We start from the raw sequence: 15,799 nt of genomic DNA, 5'->3' as shown, positions 1-15,799 counted from the left end.
TTTTTATGGCTGAGTAGTATTCTATTGTATAGGTACCACATCCTCTTAATCCATTTATCTGCCGATGGACATTTAAGTTGTTGCCGTGTCTTGGCTATTGTGAATAGTGCTGCTATGAACACAGGGATGAACGAATCTTTGTGAATTATAGTTTTGTCTGGATATATGCCCAGGAGTGGGGGTACTGGATCATATGGTAGTTCTGTTTTTAGTTTCCACTATGGAAAACAGTATAGAGGTTCTACAATTTGGTATTTTCATCTCAAGGTCTTTTATCTTCTTGGAGCACTTAAGTCCTGTGACATTTTCTTTTATTTATTATTTATTTACTTATTTATTTATTTATTGTCTTTTTTTTGCCATTTCTTGGGCTGCTCTCGCGGCACATGGAGGTTCCCTGGCTAGGGGTTGAATCGGAGCTGTAGCCACCGGCCTACGCCAGAGCCACAACAACGCGGGATCCGAGCCGCGTCTGTGACCTACACCACAGCTCACGGCAACACCAGATCCTTAACCCACTGAGCAAGGGCAGGGATCAAACCCGCAACCTCATGGTTCCTAGTCGGATTCGTTAACCACTGCACCACGACAGGAACTCCTGACATTTTCTTTTTATGAACATCCATGGTACTTGCTGTCTAACCCAATATTTTTCTCTCATTTATTCAACAGTAATCTCATATGCAACATGGGGATAGGATAATAGCAACTATTCATAGAGTTAAATGCTTTAAAAATTTTTGCAATAATAATTACTAAAAGCTCTGGCTCCCAGAGTGCCTAGTACAGAGTTCCACATAAGGCAAAGAGATAAAGTGTCCTTGAAATAGAACTATTCACATTATGATACTAAAGTCCTGCCTTCTTCTTCAGAATATTAACTAGTTTTCAGTCTTATCATTTCTTACTTCACATGTCATGCTCCATCTATAGGTCACTTCTTTCAGTTCTTTCATCTAGGAAGCCTTTTCTCCATGTTCTTCACTCTCTTAATTTTTTTTTACACACCATTCTCCCTACTGAGCACAGAGTGTGTTGTCCCTCCCTTCTCACCTTCCCTATGTCTTAACTTAGATATCACTTCCTCTATGAAGCCTTTCATTATCCCTAAATCCTTTCTAGGCACTCCAATAGGACACATCACTGTATAATGTGTTATAATTGTCTGTTTATTTGTTTCTATTTCCCATTAAATCATAAGTTCTCTATGGTTAGATACCTCTGCTGTCTTATTTAGTATTAGAATCCCATTGTCTAGCCCAGTATCTGATACATACACATTAATAAATGAATGTTGCCTTTGGTTACAAACCACCATAATCATAGTTTCTCCTTGCAAACTACCATTGCAATTCATTTAAACTTGATTCTGCTATAGGAAAATTTGACATAGGAGCATATACCAACCTACACATCCCCAGAATTGTTATTTACATCAAAGGGGGCTACCAAAATAAATCTCTATGGTCTTTACACCCTTTTATAGCCCTGATTAGCTGTAGCCACTACTGCTTCTGCCTGTATAACTCTGCCAAGTTTCCTGGGTTTCACTAGTTCAAGGCAGTGCCAATCTCAAACCAAAAGATCATCCTCAGAGATAACAATCAAAAATGACAAGGAGAGGGCACAGAGGAATCAAGCTAAATCCTTCCATCTGTCATAGGATTTTCTGTAGCCAGGATTGGCCAATAGCTTGGTACTTCATAGAGCTTTGCACTCCTGATAAATTGTTGGAACATGAGTTAAAGAATGACAAAGAGAAATTGCCAGCTACTGAATCACCAAAAGATACAATTATCACCAAACCTGGTGTTTTGGGAGAAACGTCCAATTGCACCTCATTCTTTTGCACCTGCTATCTTTTATTTTTCCTATGAAGGTAACAATAAATTTGCTGTCCTTCCAGGAGCTGACCTTTCTTGCCAGAGAATTGACATCTTGGAGCCAGAAAGCAGGACTATGAAACATTTAGGAAAATTGAAGATTATTAACCAACACACTTTCAACTTCTGGAGTTTAGGGGTTTAATAAAATTAGAAATTACTAGCAGAAGAAGTCAAGAGTAAATCTCATGTTTAACTTTGTTATGGAGTTTCAATATCAAGGAATGAATGTGTCATGCAGCAGATGAGCCTCTAGGATGAATCTGATTAATTCTCCACAACAGCAAAGTTGCATAATCAGATGGTGTTGCTTAAGGCTTTCTCTTGCTGTGGAGTTGAACACTCAAAATTGTGTAACCTCCAGTGGATTTCCACTCTGCCACATATCAAAGATAATCCTTGAATATGGAAAAATAAGATTTTCTGTTGAGTTGTATGTGAGCTCAGTGGAAAGGGTAAAAACTGAAGATCGGTGTACTTTATTGGATTCAGCTCCCTGATGACAGGAATGTGCCAGAATCAGTGACACTACAAGTGTGTGATGACAGAAATGAGAGGGAAGGAGCTCTGTCAGTAGGAGGATTTTGGTTCCAATCCTAGCTTAACTACTAGACTGTTGTGTGACCTTGGGCAAGTCATTTGCTCCCTTTGGGCTTCCGTTTCTGCTCCTGTTTGGTGATAGAGAGTATATATCCTGCCTGATGATCTCTAGGTTCTTTCTATCCCATGAAGCCCAATAACTCAATTAGTTAAATGTCTCTGGTGACAGTTTTAGTGGCCGAAATTAAGCAGATGATCATCTCAATTCTGCACTTAACTTTGTGCTTGGCTGCCTTACACCAAATATCTGGATGGATTTCCCCTCACTTTTCATCAGTATGTTTAAGTGCCAGGTAAGTGCTAGATTTGTTGAGTGAAGGGCTAAGTATTTGTTTACAAAACATTTCCTAGACCAATTTGCACCATTTGTAAGGGAATCTGATCTACAATTGATATTTGGCAGCAAATTGGCACCAATAAGTGCCTGTTTATATTTATAATCTGTCACCCTTCAAACTATGGCATAACTAAATTGACTTTCATTATCTATAAGAGTGTTATCCTAACTGGGGCTTTATTAGACTCCAAAAAGAGTAGATTTTATGAGAGCTTGTTTATCTCTAAAAATCCTTTAATTATTTCCTTTTCTTCACCCAAAATGGAAATAGGGCTTAAGTTGTGTGTGAGTTGGGCTCTTGCTGGGAAGCAGATGCTGAAACAGAATTAGGAGTGCAAAAGTTTATTGGCAGTAATGCCTGTGAAGAAAAAGGAAGAGCAAGCAGGGAAATATTTCAGACTATGATGCTGATATGATCCTTGTGAAAGGAAAAGGGACAGAAGTAGGATTGGAAAGAGGTCTCAGACTGAGGTTGAGATCTCACAAAGCTTCATTCAACCCAGTGGAGAACTCTAAAACAAAAATTTCCCATAGGAACCTCACAATGCGGAGAAATGGCTAGGTCCTAATACCTCTACTGTTCTCAGTCACTGAGTAGGGGATGCCCATGAAGAGCATGGATGAGGCAGAACCCAAATGTGCTAATAGGTGGAGGCGTTCAGATAAATGCACTCCTTGTAGCTGAATGGCAAATTCTTTCTTAAAGAGAGATCCAGGCAGCATATTTCCATAGCTTCCAGAAATGCTATTTTTTGGTTATATTCCACTTTGAGCCTACAATAACCTGCTATTGCTTAGCATATTAAGTCTAAACTCCTGTCTAAGTTCAAATAGAATATAGTACCATGAAAAACAATCTGAAAACAAAACATTGTTGAAAAAAATTAAAGAAGACCTAAATAAATGAAAACCTATCCCATGTTCATAGATCAGAAGACTTAGTATTGTTACATTTGTGACACTCCACAAATTGATCTATAGATTCAGTGCAGTATCTGTCAAAATCTGATCCTAAAATTCCTATGCAAACCATAAGGGATCTTGATAACCAAAACAATCTTGAAAAAGAAGAAAGTTGAAGGATTCATCCTTCCTGATTTCAAAATTACTATAAAGCTATAATAATCAAAACAGTCTGATACTGGCATAAGAATAGATGTATACATTAATGGAACAGAACTTACTGTCCAGAAATAAACTCATTCATCTTTGGTAAATTGATTGATTATTGACAAGAGTACTGAGGCTATTTAATGATGAAAAGAATAATCTTTTCAACAAATGATGCTGGGACAACTAGATAGCCACATGCAAAGGAATGAATTTGGACCCCTACTTTATATTATAAACAAAGTTAACTCAAAATGGATCAAAGGCCAAAGTGTAAAGCTAAAACTTTAAATCTCTTAGAAGGAAACATACAGGTTAGTTTCTTGACCTCAAATTCAGCAATGATTTCTTTGATATGACACCAAAATGACAAGTGACAAAAGAAAAATATAGATAAACTGCACTTTGTCAAAAATATTTTTCTAAGGTGCTTGAGAGGATACCATCAGGAAAGTAAAAAGTCAACACAGAGTGGGAGAAAATATTTGCAATACATTTGACAAAGACCTGGTATTCAGGGAGTTCCCGCCGTGGCTCAGTGGTTAATGAATCCAACTAGGAACCATGAGGTTGCAGGTTAGATCCCTAGCCTTGCTCAGTGGGTTAAGGAACTGGCATTGCCATGAACTGTGGTGTAGGTTGCAGACGGGGCTCAGATCCCGCATTGCTGTGGCTGTGGTGTAGGCCGGCAGCTGCAGCTCTGATTAGACCCCTAGCCTAGGAACCTCCATATGCCATGGGAGCAGCCCTAGAAATGATAAAAAGACAAAAAAAAAAAAGACCTAGTATTCAGAATAAAGAACTCTTATGGGAGTTCCCGTCGTGGCGCAGTGGTTAACGAATCCGACTAGGAACCATGAGGTTGCGGGTTCGGTCCCTGCCCTTGCTCAGCGGGCTAACGATCCGGCGTTGCCGTGAGCTGTGGTGTAGGTTGCAGACGCGGCTCGGATCCCGCATTGCTGTGGCTCTGGCGTAGGCCGGTGGCTACAGCTCCGATTGGACCCCTAGCCTGGGAACCTCCATATGCAGAAAGGTGTAGAATCAACTGATAAGACTTTATTCATCTGTTTGAAATAAATTTTTTGAGTACTTATTCTGCTCCAAGTCTATTTTATGGTCTGGAATCATGGACAGGGACCAAATATGGCCTCTGTTTTTAAGGATATCATTATTTAGAAACATGTAAGAAATCAGGCAATTTCAATATAACATGATAACTGCTATGAGAGTCACATAGTGGGAATGCCCTGGTGACTGTCAAGAGAAACTTCCTGAAGGACATTCAATATGAGTTAAGCTTTGAGGAATAAATAGGGTTTAGCTAAATATAAGGTAGTAGCATTAGTGGGGGTGAGATGGTAGAGATAGGCATTAGAGCAAAACAAAATAGTAGATGCTCAAAATCCCAAGATGCAAGAGAGAAAGAATAGTATATTCATGAAACTGCAAGAGGTTCAAGATGACTGCGTAGAGGGTGCATATGAAGAAGTGCTGAGAGGTAGTCCCTTCATGGCTCAGCAGTTAACGAACCTGACTAGGATCCATGAGGTTGTGGGTTTGATCCCTGGCTTCACTCAGTGGGTTAAGGATCTGGCATTGCTGTGAGCTGTGGCGTAGGCTGTGGTGTAGGTTGCAGACACAGCTCGGATCTGGCGTTGCTATGGCTGTGGCGTAGGCTGGCGGCTACAGCTCCGATTGGACCCTTAGCTTGGGAACTTCCATATGCCGCAGGTGCGGCCCTAAAGAGACCAAAAAAAAAAAAAAAAAAAAGAAGAAGAAGAAGAAGAAGAGAAGGGACTGGAGAGGTTGTGGGTGCCTGCTCATACAGAACCTTGCGTGCTAAGCTAAAAAGTATGAGCCAAAAGCTTACCTCACGAGACGGGATTCCTTAAAGGATTCTCCAGTGGAAAAGTCCAAAAGACTTTTAAAAATGTTGTTAGATTTTTTCCCCTATAGGAACATAACTTTTGCAAACATGTCTATTCTCTCTAGTTTATTTTTTCCTTTGTGCACTAGACAGCTGAATTTCTTCAGACACAGTGCTTCTTTTTAATACGGAGGCAAAAGTGTCAATTTGTGGAGCCTCATAGTAACAGTAGAAACACTGAAACTGGAATTCTCAGACACAACCACAGATCTTGACCTTTGCCAGGAGAATCTCTCTTGATGCCAGAAAAAGAACAGGTCTGTCTCAGTTTTTATGTCTCTTCATGCATCCAGAACAATACCATTTTCCTGCTAGGAATTTCACTGACACCTGCTGTGGTCTCTTATCCCCTCTTCTCATTTATTCAAGAGATTGAGGCATCATATATTTCAGCACTTAGGTTTTGAAATAAGGTTTTGTGTGATTTCATTCCAGGTTAGAGATGATAACAGAAAATTGAGAAGGAAGCTGAAGCAAATCTTATGGAAAAGGAATTCCTGTCGTGGCTCAGTGGTTAACGAATCCGACTAGGAACCATGAGGTTGTGAGTTCGATTCCTGGCCTTGCTCAGTGGGTTAAGGATCTGGCGTTCCCGTGAGCTGTGGTGTAGGCTGCAGACGCGGCTTGGATCCCACGTTGCTGTGGCTGTGGTGTAGGCCGATGGCTACAGCTCCGATTTGACCCCTAGCCTGGGAACCTCCATATGCTGCAGGTGTGGCCCTAAAAGGACAAAAGACAAAAAAAAAAAAAAAAGAAAAAAGAAAAAAGCCTTATGGAAAAAACAACACTAGGCATTCTCTAATTAAGAACACTACCTTGTCACTGGGAACAAATGTGAAAACAATTAAGACAATTAAAATAAAACATTACGAGTTGAGTGTACAACACAGCCTACAAAGTATTAAAATTATTATATATATATTTAAATTACAATCATAATTTGGTGCTAATGATACTCTCTATGTTTTCCCACTTAAGAGGCACAGTAGGTCTTGACCTCTGGTTTCGGTTTCCCTGCTTGCTACCTACTTGACCAGTAACTGGAACTGACTGAGCACTTACTGCTTCTCTCTAAACTTGGAACATTTTCCATTTAAATGCCAGGAAGCGTCCACCCTCCTGGATTTCCTCTTACCTCACTGGCCACTTCTTTTTAGTTTCCTTTTCTGCTTCTCCTTCTCTGTTCAACATCTAAATACTAAGGGCCCCAGGGCTTGGCACTAGACCTCTTCTCTGACACATTATCCCTAGGCGAGCTCATCAATTACATGGCTTTGATACTGTCTAATGACTTGTATCTTTAAACTTGACTTGTGCTCCTGGTTCCAGTTTTGTATCTCCAATTGCCTCCTACCATGTCTGACAGGCAGCTAAACTTTATGTTCAGGACAAAAATTCTGATATCTAGCCTCCCCCAAATCCTGCTTCTCTCCTAATCTCCCCCCAGTTCAGTGAATAACATCATCACCTACTCAGCAGTTCAAGCCAAAAACCCTGGATTCCCCCTTTGCCCATCAGTAATTGCTACTGGTTCTATCTGCAAAACACATGCTGAATCCATCCACTGATGTCAGTCTCCACTGTTATTACCCCCATCAAAGCTTCCATCATCTCACTTTTGGACCAGGTAGTAACTAGTCTTCCATTTCTGCTCTTTGTCACCGCAATCCATGTCTCACATAGAAGCTGGAGTTTATCTTTTTAATGCGTATCAGATAACGTTACTCACCTGCTTAAAATCCTCCAACAGTATCGCCCCATATTTAGAATCAAATTCAGACTTATTATGCCCTACAAGGCCCTCTGTGATCTGACCACTGTTTACCTCTCTGACTTAAGCTGGTATCACTTTTTCCTTGCTCAGTATACAATAGCCACAAGGGACATTTAGCTTCTAGAAAACACCAAACACATCCCTAATTTAGGTCTTGTGACTTTGCCATTCCCTTCGCCTGAAAGGCTTTTCCCCTTTCATGGGTCTGTTTTTGTAAGTAAAGTTTTATTGGAACACAGCCATGCCTTTTGTACCTCCCTCAGAGAGACATGTTTCCTCTCCCACCCTGGCCACTCTTTCACATTGTCTGAATTTCTTAACAGGACTGCTCTGAAATCATCTTACTTTTTGGTTATTTCCTGTTAACCCCACTAGACTCTAAGGTTCTTTGTCATATTCCTGGTAGGTCCCTAGGTCCTAGCACTGTATCTAGGACACCACAGGTCCTGAATAAACATATGTGGGATAAATTAATGCATGGAAGGACATGAGTTATCAAGTTTACCCAAAAAATGGTTCAAGTTAGGAATCCATGTACACATAGCTATAGAATTTATTTAGATCTAGCTTATGAGTAAATGTATACTCAGGAGAAGAGAAACCTCTTAAAATAGAAGTACATGAGCATTAAAATGTAAAGAATCACTGTGTGGTAAAACCAATGTCAAAATAATTTGTAATTAATTAATTGGATCTTATAAGAGCAAAACTTTAAGGTTTTTTTGGATTAATGGTTAAGATAATCAAGCAGAAAGGTTCCAAAACTGCTTAGCTACTCCTCCCATATGTCTGAAAAAGGATGTTAACATTACCTTGTTGAATTCATTTTAATCAGCAGATGGAAGTGGGAGGGGTAAACGTGGGTGTTGAAAAATGACCCTTTTAATAGATTCCCAAACTTGGCTTCGTTTATGTCATCTCTGCACTTTTTTGGCAATTATTTTTGCTGCTGTCTTTCTTTCAAGTGATGTACATTCCTGAGCGCCTCCCACCCCCTCCAAAGCCCTCATGTTCCTGTGCTACAGTTTCACAACTTGTCTTTGTGCGCCCTCTGCTGGTACCAAGAAGGCTGCAGAGTTGGTTTCTTTTTAAGGTCAATAACCTACACAGGATTAAAATGACTATATTAAAAGAAGAAACTTTTCTCCTCTTCAGTTAGAGAAAATTAAGTGGTATCTTGATACACTCTTTTTGGTGAAATAATCGATTATGTCATTTATCAGGCACATCCAGAATGACTAATTCAATCAAAATTCATGTGAGCAAAACTTCTGTATACATCTGGAGCAAATACAGTTACCTTTATTCATTACTCCTAAATATTGGATTTGTGCAAAAATCTATGTAGCCTGTGCAGATTCTCTTGTCTTCTGGTTTGGACATAATGAAATGTGTACACATGTGTTTTCAAAGCAACAAAATGATGTGTGATACATATGTTAGTGCATCTACATCTTTTACCTGCTTTTTCTCAGACTCCTTTAAAAGTGAGTTTGTGGCTGTTAATATTTACAATGTTCAAGATGACTGATAGCTTGATTTTTTTCTAATGTACATTCACTAGATGACATCGATCAAGGATTGATTTTCCGTATAAAGTTAGATGGCACAGATTTGAAGGGGTGAGAGTTATAAGTTCCCCCATACAAAACTTTAACAGCCAAAGGCACAGTCCTGATTGTCCTGAATTGCAACTGATCTTGAGAAAGGGACTTAACTTCTGTGGATTTTTTCATTGAGTACAAAATAAAATTGTCTGAGGCTATCTCTGATGATTTGATGATCTGGTGTTAATTGATATATTATCTGCAAAAAGGCTTTCCCAGTGAAAGCTATCTAGTAAAGAACATCTAAGAATTTAAACTTCTTTATTTTACATTTTACAACTTTGGTGCTTTATGTTTTGACGTTTGAAAGAAATAAGCAAACAATGACTTTTATGGAAAACTGCACATCATAAGCAGTATGCACTCTACTTATAGACATTTGATTGGTTTATGAACAGTCTTCAGGGGGTTGAAAATAGCTAAGATGATGTAGAAACAAAGTAGACATGAAAGAGTAAAAAGCACAAAATACGAAAGGATCTGAAAAGGAATCTTTTCTTCTTGAAATTTGTCGGTGAATGGAAGCAGCTGGCTATTGGAAACCTTCCCTGAAGTTACCCATCCAATAGGATGACATATTACTCATAAGATTAAAGTGTTGGAGTTCCCGTCGTGGCTCAGTGGTTAACAAATCTGACGAGGAACCATGAGGTTGCGGGTTCAATCCCTGGCCTCACTCAGTGGGTTAAGGATCCGGCATTGCCGTGATCTGTGGTGTATGCCGCAGACGTGGCTCGGATCTGGCATTCCTGTGGCTGTGGTGTAGGCCGGCAGCTACAGCTCTGATTTGACCCCTGGCCTGGGAACCTCCTCCACATGCCTCGGGTGCGGCCCTAGAAAAGACATAAATAAATAAATAAATAAATAAATAAATAAAGATTAAAGTGTCTTCCTAGGAACAACCAAGCTTAAATGCAATCAGTGTAAAATAAGTTAGCAACTTGGAAGTGTTAACAGATTCTACAAATCTATTAAAATAGGAAGGATGATGTGATGACAAGTACCAATTGTAGAACAATCATGTCAGAGTCCAGAAAAAGGATAATTGGAGGTGGCCCTTGTCAACGTCACCAGTTATGTCCAGGGAGATAGTGCCTTGACCACTTCACACCTGGTTTGGGGACACTTGGAGTGGAAGGAGCACTTATTTGTCACCAGAGCTTATGACCTTTCTGCATCCTTCCTCAATAGGATACTGTCCACACGAAGCTTCCTTTAGATCTTGTAATCTCTCTTCTGGAAGAACACTGGGCTTATTTGGCCAACAGGGACAAATCAGATTTCTTGTAATTTTTATTTATTATTCTAAATTAATAGATTTAATGTGTAATTTATCAGCAAATCTAATGAGAATTTAGGTAACATGGAATGATCATTCCTTCATGAGAGGACCATCGTCATCATCATTCCAGAAAAATAAGGCTCAAAGGTGAAAGATCAGAACCTGGTAACCTTTCGCAAAAGGGGAAGCATCCCTTAGTGTCACGCAGTTCTCAATGCCCAGCTCTCTCATTCTCAAAGACCTATATCATCAATATTGAGTGTGTTAAGACCACTACTTGGGTTTTATAATTGAAATGTTCCATCTCTTACATCTCGAATGTTAATACCAGTCTGAGTTACCTTTTACATAGTCCTTTGACTTCATTTATTACTGCTCCTTGCCCTTACTAAAGGACTCTTTTCCCTCGATTCCTTTATTTGCTCCCAGTTTAGCAGCCCCTCAGAGTCTCAATTTCCTCCCAGTGCTGCCTGGATCCCATGGTCATTACCATGAATTTCTGCTTCATCAGCCTTCTCGACTCCTTCTCACTCCTGTTTGAGTTTCCTTTTGTGTTTAGTTAATATTTAAAGAAGGTTTTTAAGTGTCAGGCAATTTACATTGATTCTTCCATCTAATTTTACCAACCCTATGAGGTAGTTACTTTTATTGCCTCTATTTTAAAGATGAAGAACTTAAGTTTCTGAGAGGGTAAAGTAGGTTGTCCAGACTCACATACTTAGTAAGTAGCAGAGCCAGGAACCAAAGCCATGTCTATGACTAACACTTTCACTCCTAACCGCAATGCAATACTGCCCCCTGCTGTTGTACCTGCCCTATAAATTCTTGGCACACCTTCCTTATTTTTAGAATCAGAGGCCTGGTAAAGAAAATCTCAGAAAATTATGCGAATGAATGCTTCTATGAATCCATGATTTTTTTTACCTCAGTTTAATCCTTCCTAGTGCATCTTAATCCCTTTACCTATTATTAGTTCATTCCTATTACTCACAGTAACTATTCCAATTCTTTGCCTGTCTACTCATGTTTTCTACCCAATTCCTAACTCCCTCACATGCAAAGACTCCTATATCATCAACATTGAGTCCACTGAGGTGAACTCCTTCATCTTCCCAGTTATCCACATATGTATTTTTCTCTGTACCCATCCATTCTTCTTCCCTAATGCAGAAGCAGCTGTATGTCTCTCTTCTATCGAAAGTCTCTCTCCACTTGTGACACCTGTTGTTTCTTCCTGAGACTTGCTCCTTTATGTTTTCTCTCAGTATTTGATTTTTAATTTCTTTCTTTCAGCATATAAACATGTATAAATGCCTTCTAATCCTAAAGAAAAGTCACTCAATTTGAGCTGTAGCCAGACCCACTGCCCAAGTTACTTGTTCTCTTCTCAGCAAAGCTTCTTTAAAGAATAACCTATTTTGCATATTTATTTCTACATCTCTATTCTTTCTTGAAAGTAAGCCTCCAACACTCCACTTAACATTTTTCCATTTGCCTTCATAATGTCATATATGTGGATACTATCTATCTTTATTTTGTCTGGCCAGTACTAGGTCATTTGGTCTCTACCTCTTTTAAAAACTCTTATTTCCCTACCCTCACACACTGTTGGTGAAAATGTAGGTCGGTGCAGCCACTATGAAAAACAGTATGGAGGTTTCTCAGAAAACTAAAAATAGAACTACCATATGACCCAGCAATTCCACTCCTGGGTATATATCCCAAAAAACCCACAAACACTAATTTGAAAGGATACATGCACCCCAATGTTCATGGCAGCATTATTTAATTAGTTTAATTTTTTCTTTTCCATTATGGTTTATTACAAGGTATTGAATATAGTCCCCTTTGCTATACAGTAGGCCCTTGTTGTTTATCCATTCTAAATATAATAGCTTGCATCTGTTAATCCCAAACTCCCAGTCCATCCTTCCTCCACATCCTGCCCCTTGGCAACCACAGGTCTGTTCTATATGTCTGTGAGTCTATTTCTGTTTTGTAGATAGGTTCATTAATGCTATATTTTAGATTAAGTGATATATAAGTGATATCATATGGTATTTGTCTTCCTCTTCTTGACTTACTTTACTTAGTATGTTAACCCCCAGGACTGTCCAAGTTGCTGCAAATGTCATTATTTCATTCTTTTTATGGCTGAGTAGTATTCCATTATATATATATTTTTTCATATCATCTTTATCCATTCATCTGTAAATGGACAAATATTTAGGTTGCCTAACAACATTCACAGTTGCCAAGACAAGGAAACAAAGTCAAGTTCCCATTTGCAGCAACATGGATGGACTTGGAGGGCATTATGCTAAGTGAAATAAATCAGTCAGAGAAAGACAAACACTGAGTGATATCACTTATATATGGAATCTAAAAAATACAACAAACTAGTGAATATAACAAAAAAAAGGCAGACTCACAGATAGAGAGGAAAGGGAGGAGAGGCAATAGAGGGGTAGAGGAGTAAGAAGTACAAACTACTATGTACAAAATAAGCTACAAGGATATATTGCACAATACAGGGAATATAGCCAATATTTTATAATACCTACAAATGGAGTATAACCTTTAAAATTGTGAATCACTATATGGTACACCTGTGACTTACATAATGTACATCAACTATACATAAATTAAATAAAGTTTTTAAAAAAACCTCTTATTTCCATTAATTTACATGACATCAGATTCTCCTAATTGTTTTCATTTATCTTTATTCATATCCTCTTTGTCTTTTTATATGACCTCCTCTTGGTCTGTTTGCCACATAAATATGACTTTTCTCAAAGACATTAAATTTGGTTCTCTTCCTGTCACTTCACTTAGAAAAGCACACAAAATGAGAGATCATCAAATTCTATGATTTTATTTTTCATCTATGTGCTGTTTTTAGTAGATGACATTACCTTCTTTAATGAAAAAACAGAAACTACTAGATGCAAAATTAGTTATCTTTTGTGGTGCAGTGGGTTAGGATCAGGCGTTACTGCAGCTATGGCATAGGTCGCAACTGTGGCATGGGTTAGGTCCTTGGCCCAGGCAATTCTCCATGCCGTGGGTGCAGCAAAACAAACAAACAAACAAAACTACTCTTATCTTTTCACTGCAAAATCTAAAACTACAACTTCTCCAAGCTAAATAGAGAACAAGACTTTATTCCACTTAAGTATGCTACAGATCCTCAAAGCCAACACACCTTGAACTCAATTAATTTAGTCTTTGCACCAAACCAGCTTTTCCTGCTTATAATTTCATTCAACAAATAGTTATTCCACCTGCGTCCATTCATTGAAGATTGCAATAAAAAAAAAAAAACCAGGCAAACTCTTATTCACATTGAACTTGTATCCTAGTGTGTGTTGGGGTGAATGGGAAGAGGCAGACAATAAACAGAAAAACAAAACATTGTATGTCAGGTCGTAATGAATGTTAAGAAGAAAAATAAAGCCAGGGTACAAGCATAAAGAGAACTGACAGAAGGGATATTTTTAAAGGGTAGTCTGGGAAGGTTTCACTATTAAGTAAAATAGAAACTCAAATAAAGAGAAGTTTGAGCCATGTGGACATCTAAGAGAAGAGTGATCCAGGCGACTAGAAAAGCAGATGTAAAGGCCAGGAGATAGGACTGTACTCAGCAAAGACATACGTATTCTTGGAAAAGAGTGAGTGAGAGAGAAAGTGGTAGAAAATGAGGTTAGAGAGATAGTAAGGGTCAGATCATGGTTAAATGGATGAATTTTACACTCTTAGTGAGATGAGAAGCTGATGGGAGGTTAAGGAATACCAGATATGACCCGCTTTTCTTCACTTATAAAAATGTTTAAATATATGTTTAATTTAAAAAGTAAAAATATGTGAAATGTATAGAAATATCAAATCACTATGTTGTGTACTAGGAACTAACAGTGTTGTAGGTCAATTGTACTTTAAAAACAAATGAACGAACAAAGAAACTCATAGAAAAAGAGATCAGATTGATGGTTACCAGAGGGATGGTGGCGGTGGAGGGAGGGAGAATTGAATGAAAGTAGTCAAAATGTACAAACTTCCAGTTATAAGATGAATAAGTGCTAGGGAAGTAATGTACAACATGATCAATATAGTTAGCACTGCTGTCCGTTATACTGGAAGGTTGTTAGAGTAAATCCTAACAGTTCTCAGTATAAGGAAAAAGTCTTTTGTATTTCCTTTATTTTCTGTCTATATGAGATGATGGATGGTCACTAAACTTATTGTGGTAACTATTTCATGATGTATATATGTCAAATCACTATGCTGTACACCTTTAACTTATATAGTGCCGTATGTTTAATTATATCTCAATAAAACTGGAAGGAGAAAAAATACATATATATAAAAAAAAGAAAGAGGAATGACACAGTAAGTATCCATCTACCCATAATCTAGAATTAACAAATGTTAACATTATGTCATATTTGCTTCACGTATATTTTATTTGATGAAGCATTTTAAAGCATAAATATTGTTTTATCCTGAAATACATCATTATAAGTCTCTTTAAAAAACAAAATCAATATATGCATTAGCATTTCTACCAAAGCTAACAATTCTAGTCCCCTGCTGATATTTACCTAATTGTCCCCATAATTTTTTATATCGGTTTTGTTTATAAACCAGAATTAAATGAAGAACCATACATTTGCACCTGATTGTTACACTTCTTATGTACCTTTTTATGTAGAAAGCTCTCCAACCCTGACCCTTTTTTTTCCCATGGCACTAATTTATTGAAGAGCCTCAGCCAGTTATCCTGAAGAGCTTTGTCTGTTTGTTTTCTTGAGTTGTTTAACTTACTCCTTCATTCCTTGTGTTTTTGTAAACTGGAATTTAGAAATGGCTTGATTAGATTGACTTATATTTAAATAAATCACTCTGGATGATTTATTGGAGAACATGCTTTGGGGTGAGAGTAGGGACAAGGAAACCCAGGCGAGACATGATGATGGCCTGGAATAGGGCGTAGGCAGTGGATTTGGTGAGAAATGATCACATTCTGTGTATGCTTTGAAGGTAGAACCAACAAAATTTCCTGACAGATGGGATGTGGAGAATGACACGAGAAAAGTCAAGGATGATTTCACAGTTTGAAGCTGAGTAACTGGAAAGATGGAGTTGTCCTTTGCTGAGACTGGGTAGACCAAGGTGTGCATAGATTTGGGGATAAGATAGAGAGTTGATATTTGGACAGAGTACCACTTACTTGGTTACCTTGATGCTTTGGCACTTCTATTTCCTTCACCTCCCTC

General features: G+C 38.3%; 1 long non-coding RNA gene across 10 annotated transcripts in view; it reads right to left on the bottom strand.

The window, feature by feature from the left end:
- LOC102158351 (uncharacterized) overlaps positions 1–15,799 on the bottom strand; it is a 758,918-nt gene that overhangs the window by 347,380 nt on the left and 395,739 nt on the right. The window lies entirely within an intron of this gene.

This window comes from Sus scrofa, chromosome X, assembly GCF_054392235.1.
Source record: "Sus scrofa isolate SSC_HxYL_T2T_F1_AM1 chromosome X, Sscrofa_HxYL_maternal_Yorkshire_Landrace_v2.0, whole genome shotgun sequence".
NCBI lineage: Eukaryota > Metazoa > Chordata > Mammalia > Artiodactyla > Suidae > Sus > Sus scrofa.
The sequence above is the reverse complement of the archived record's forward strand: the minus strand, read 5'-3'. Positions and strand labels throughout refer to the sequence as shown.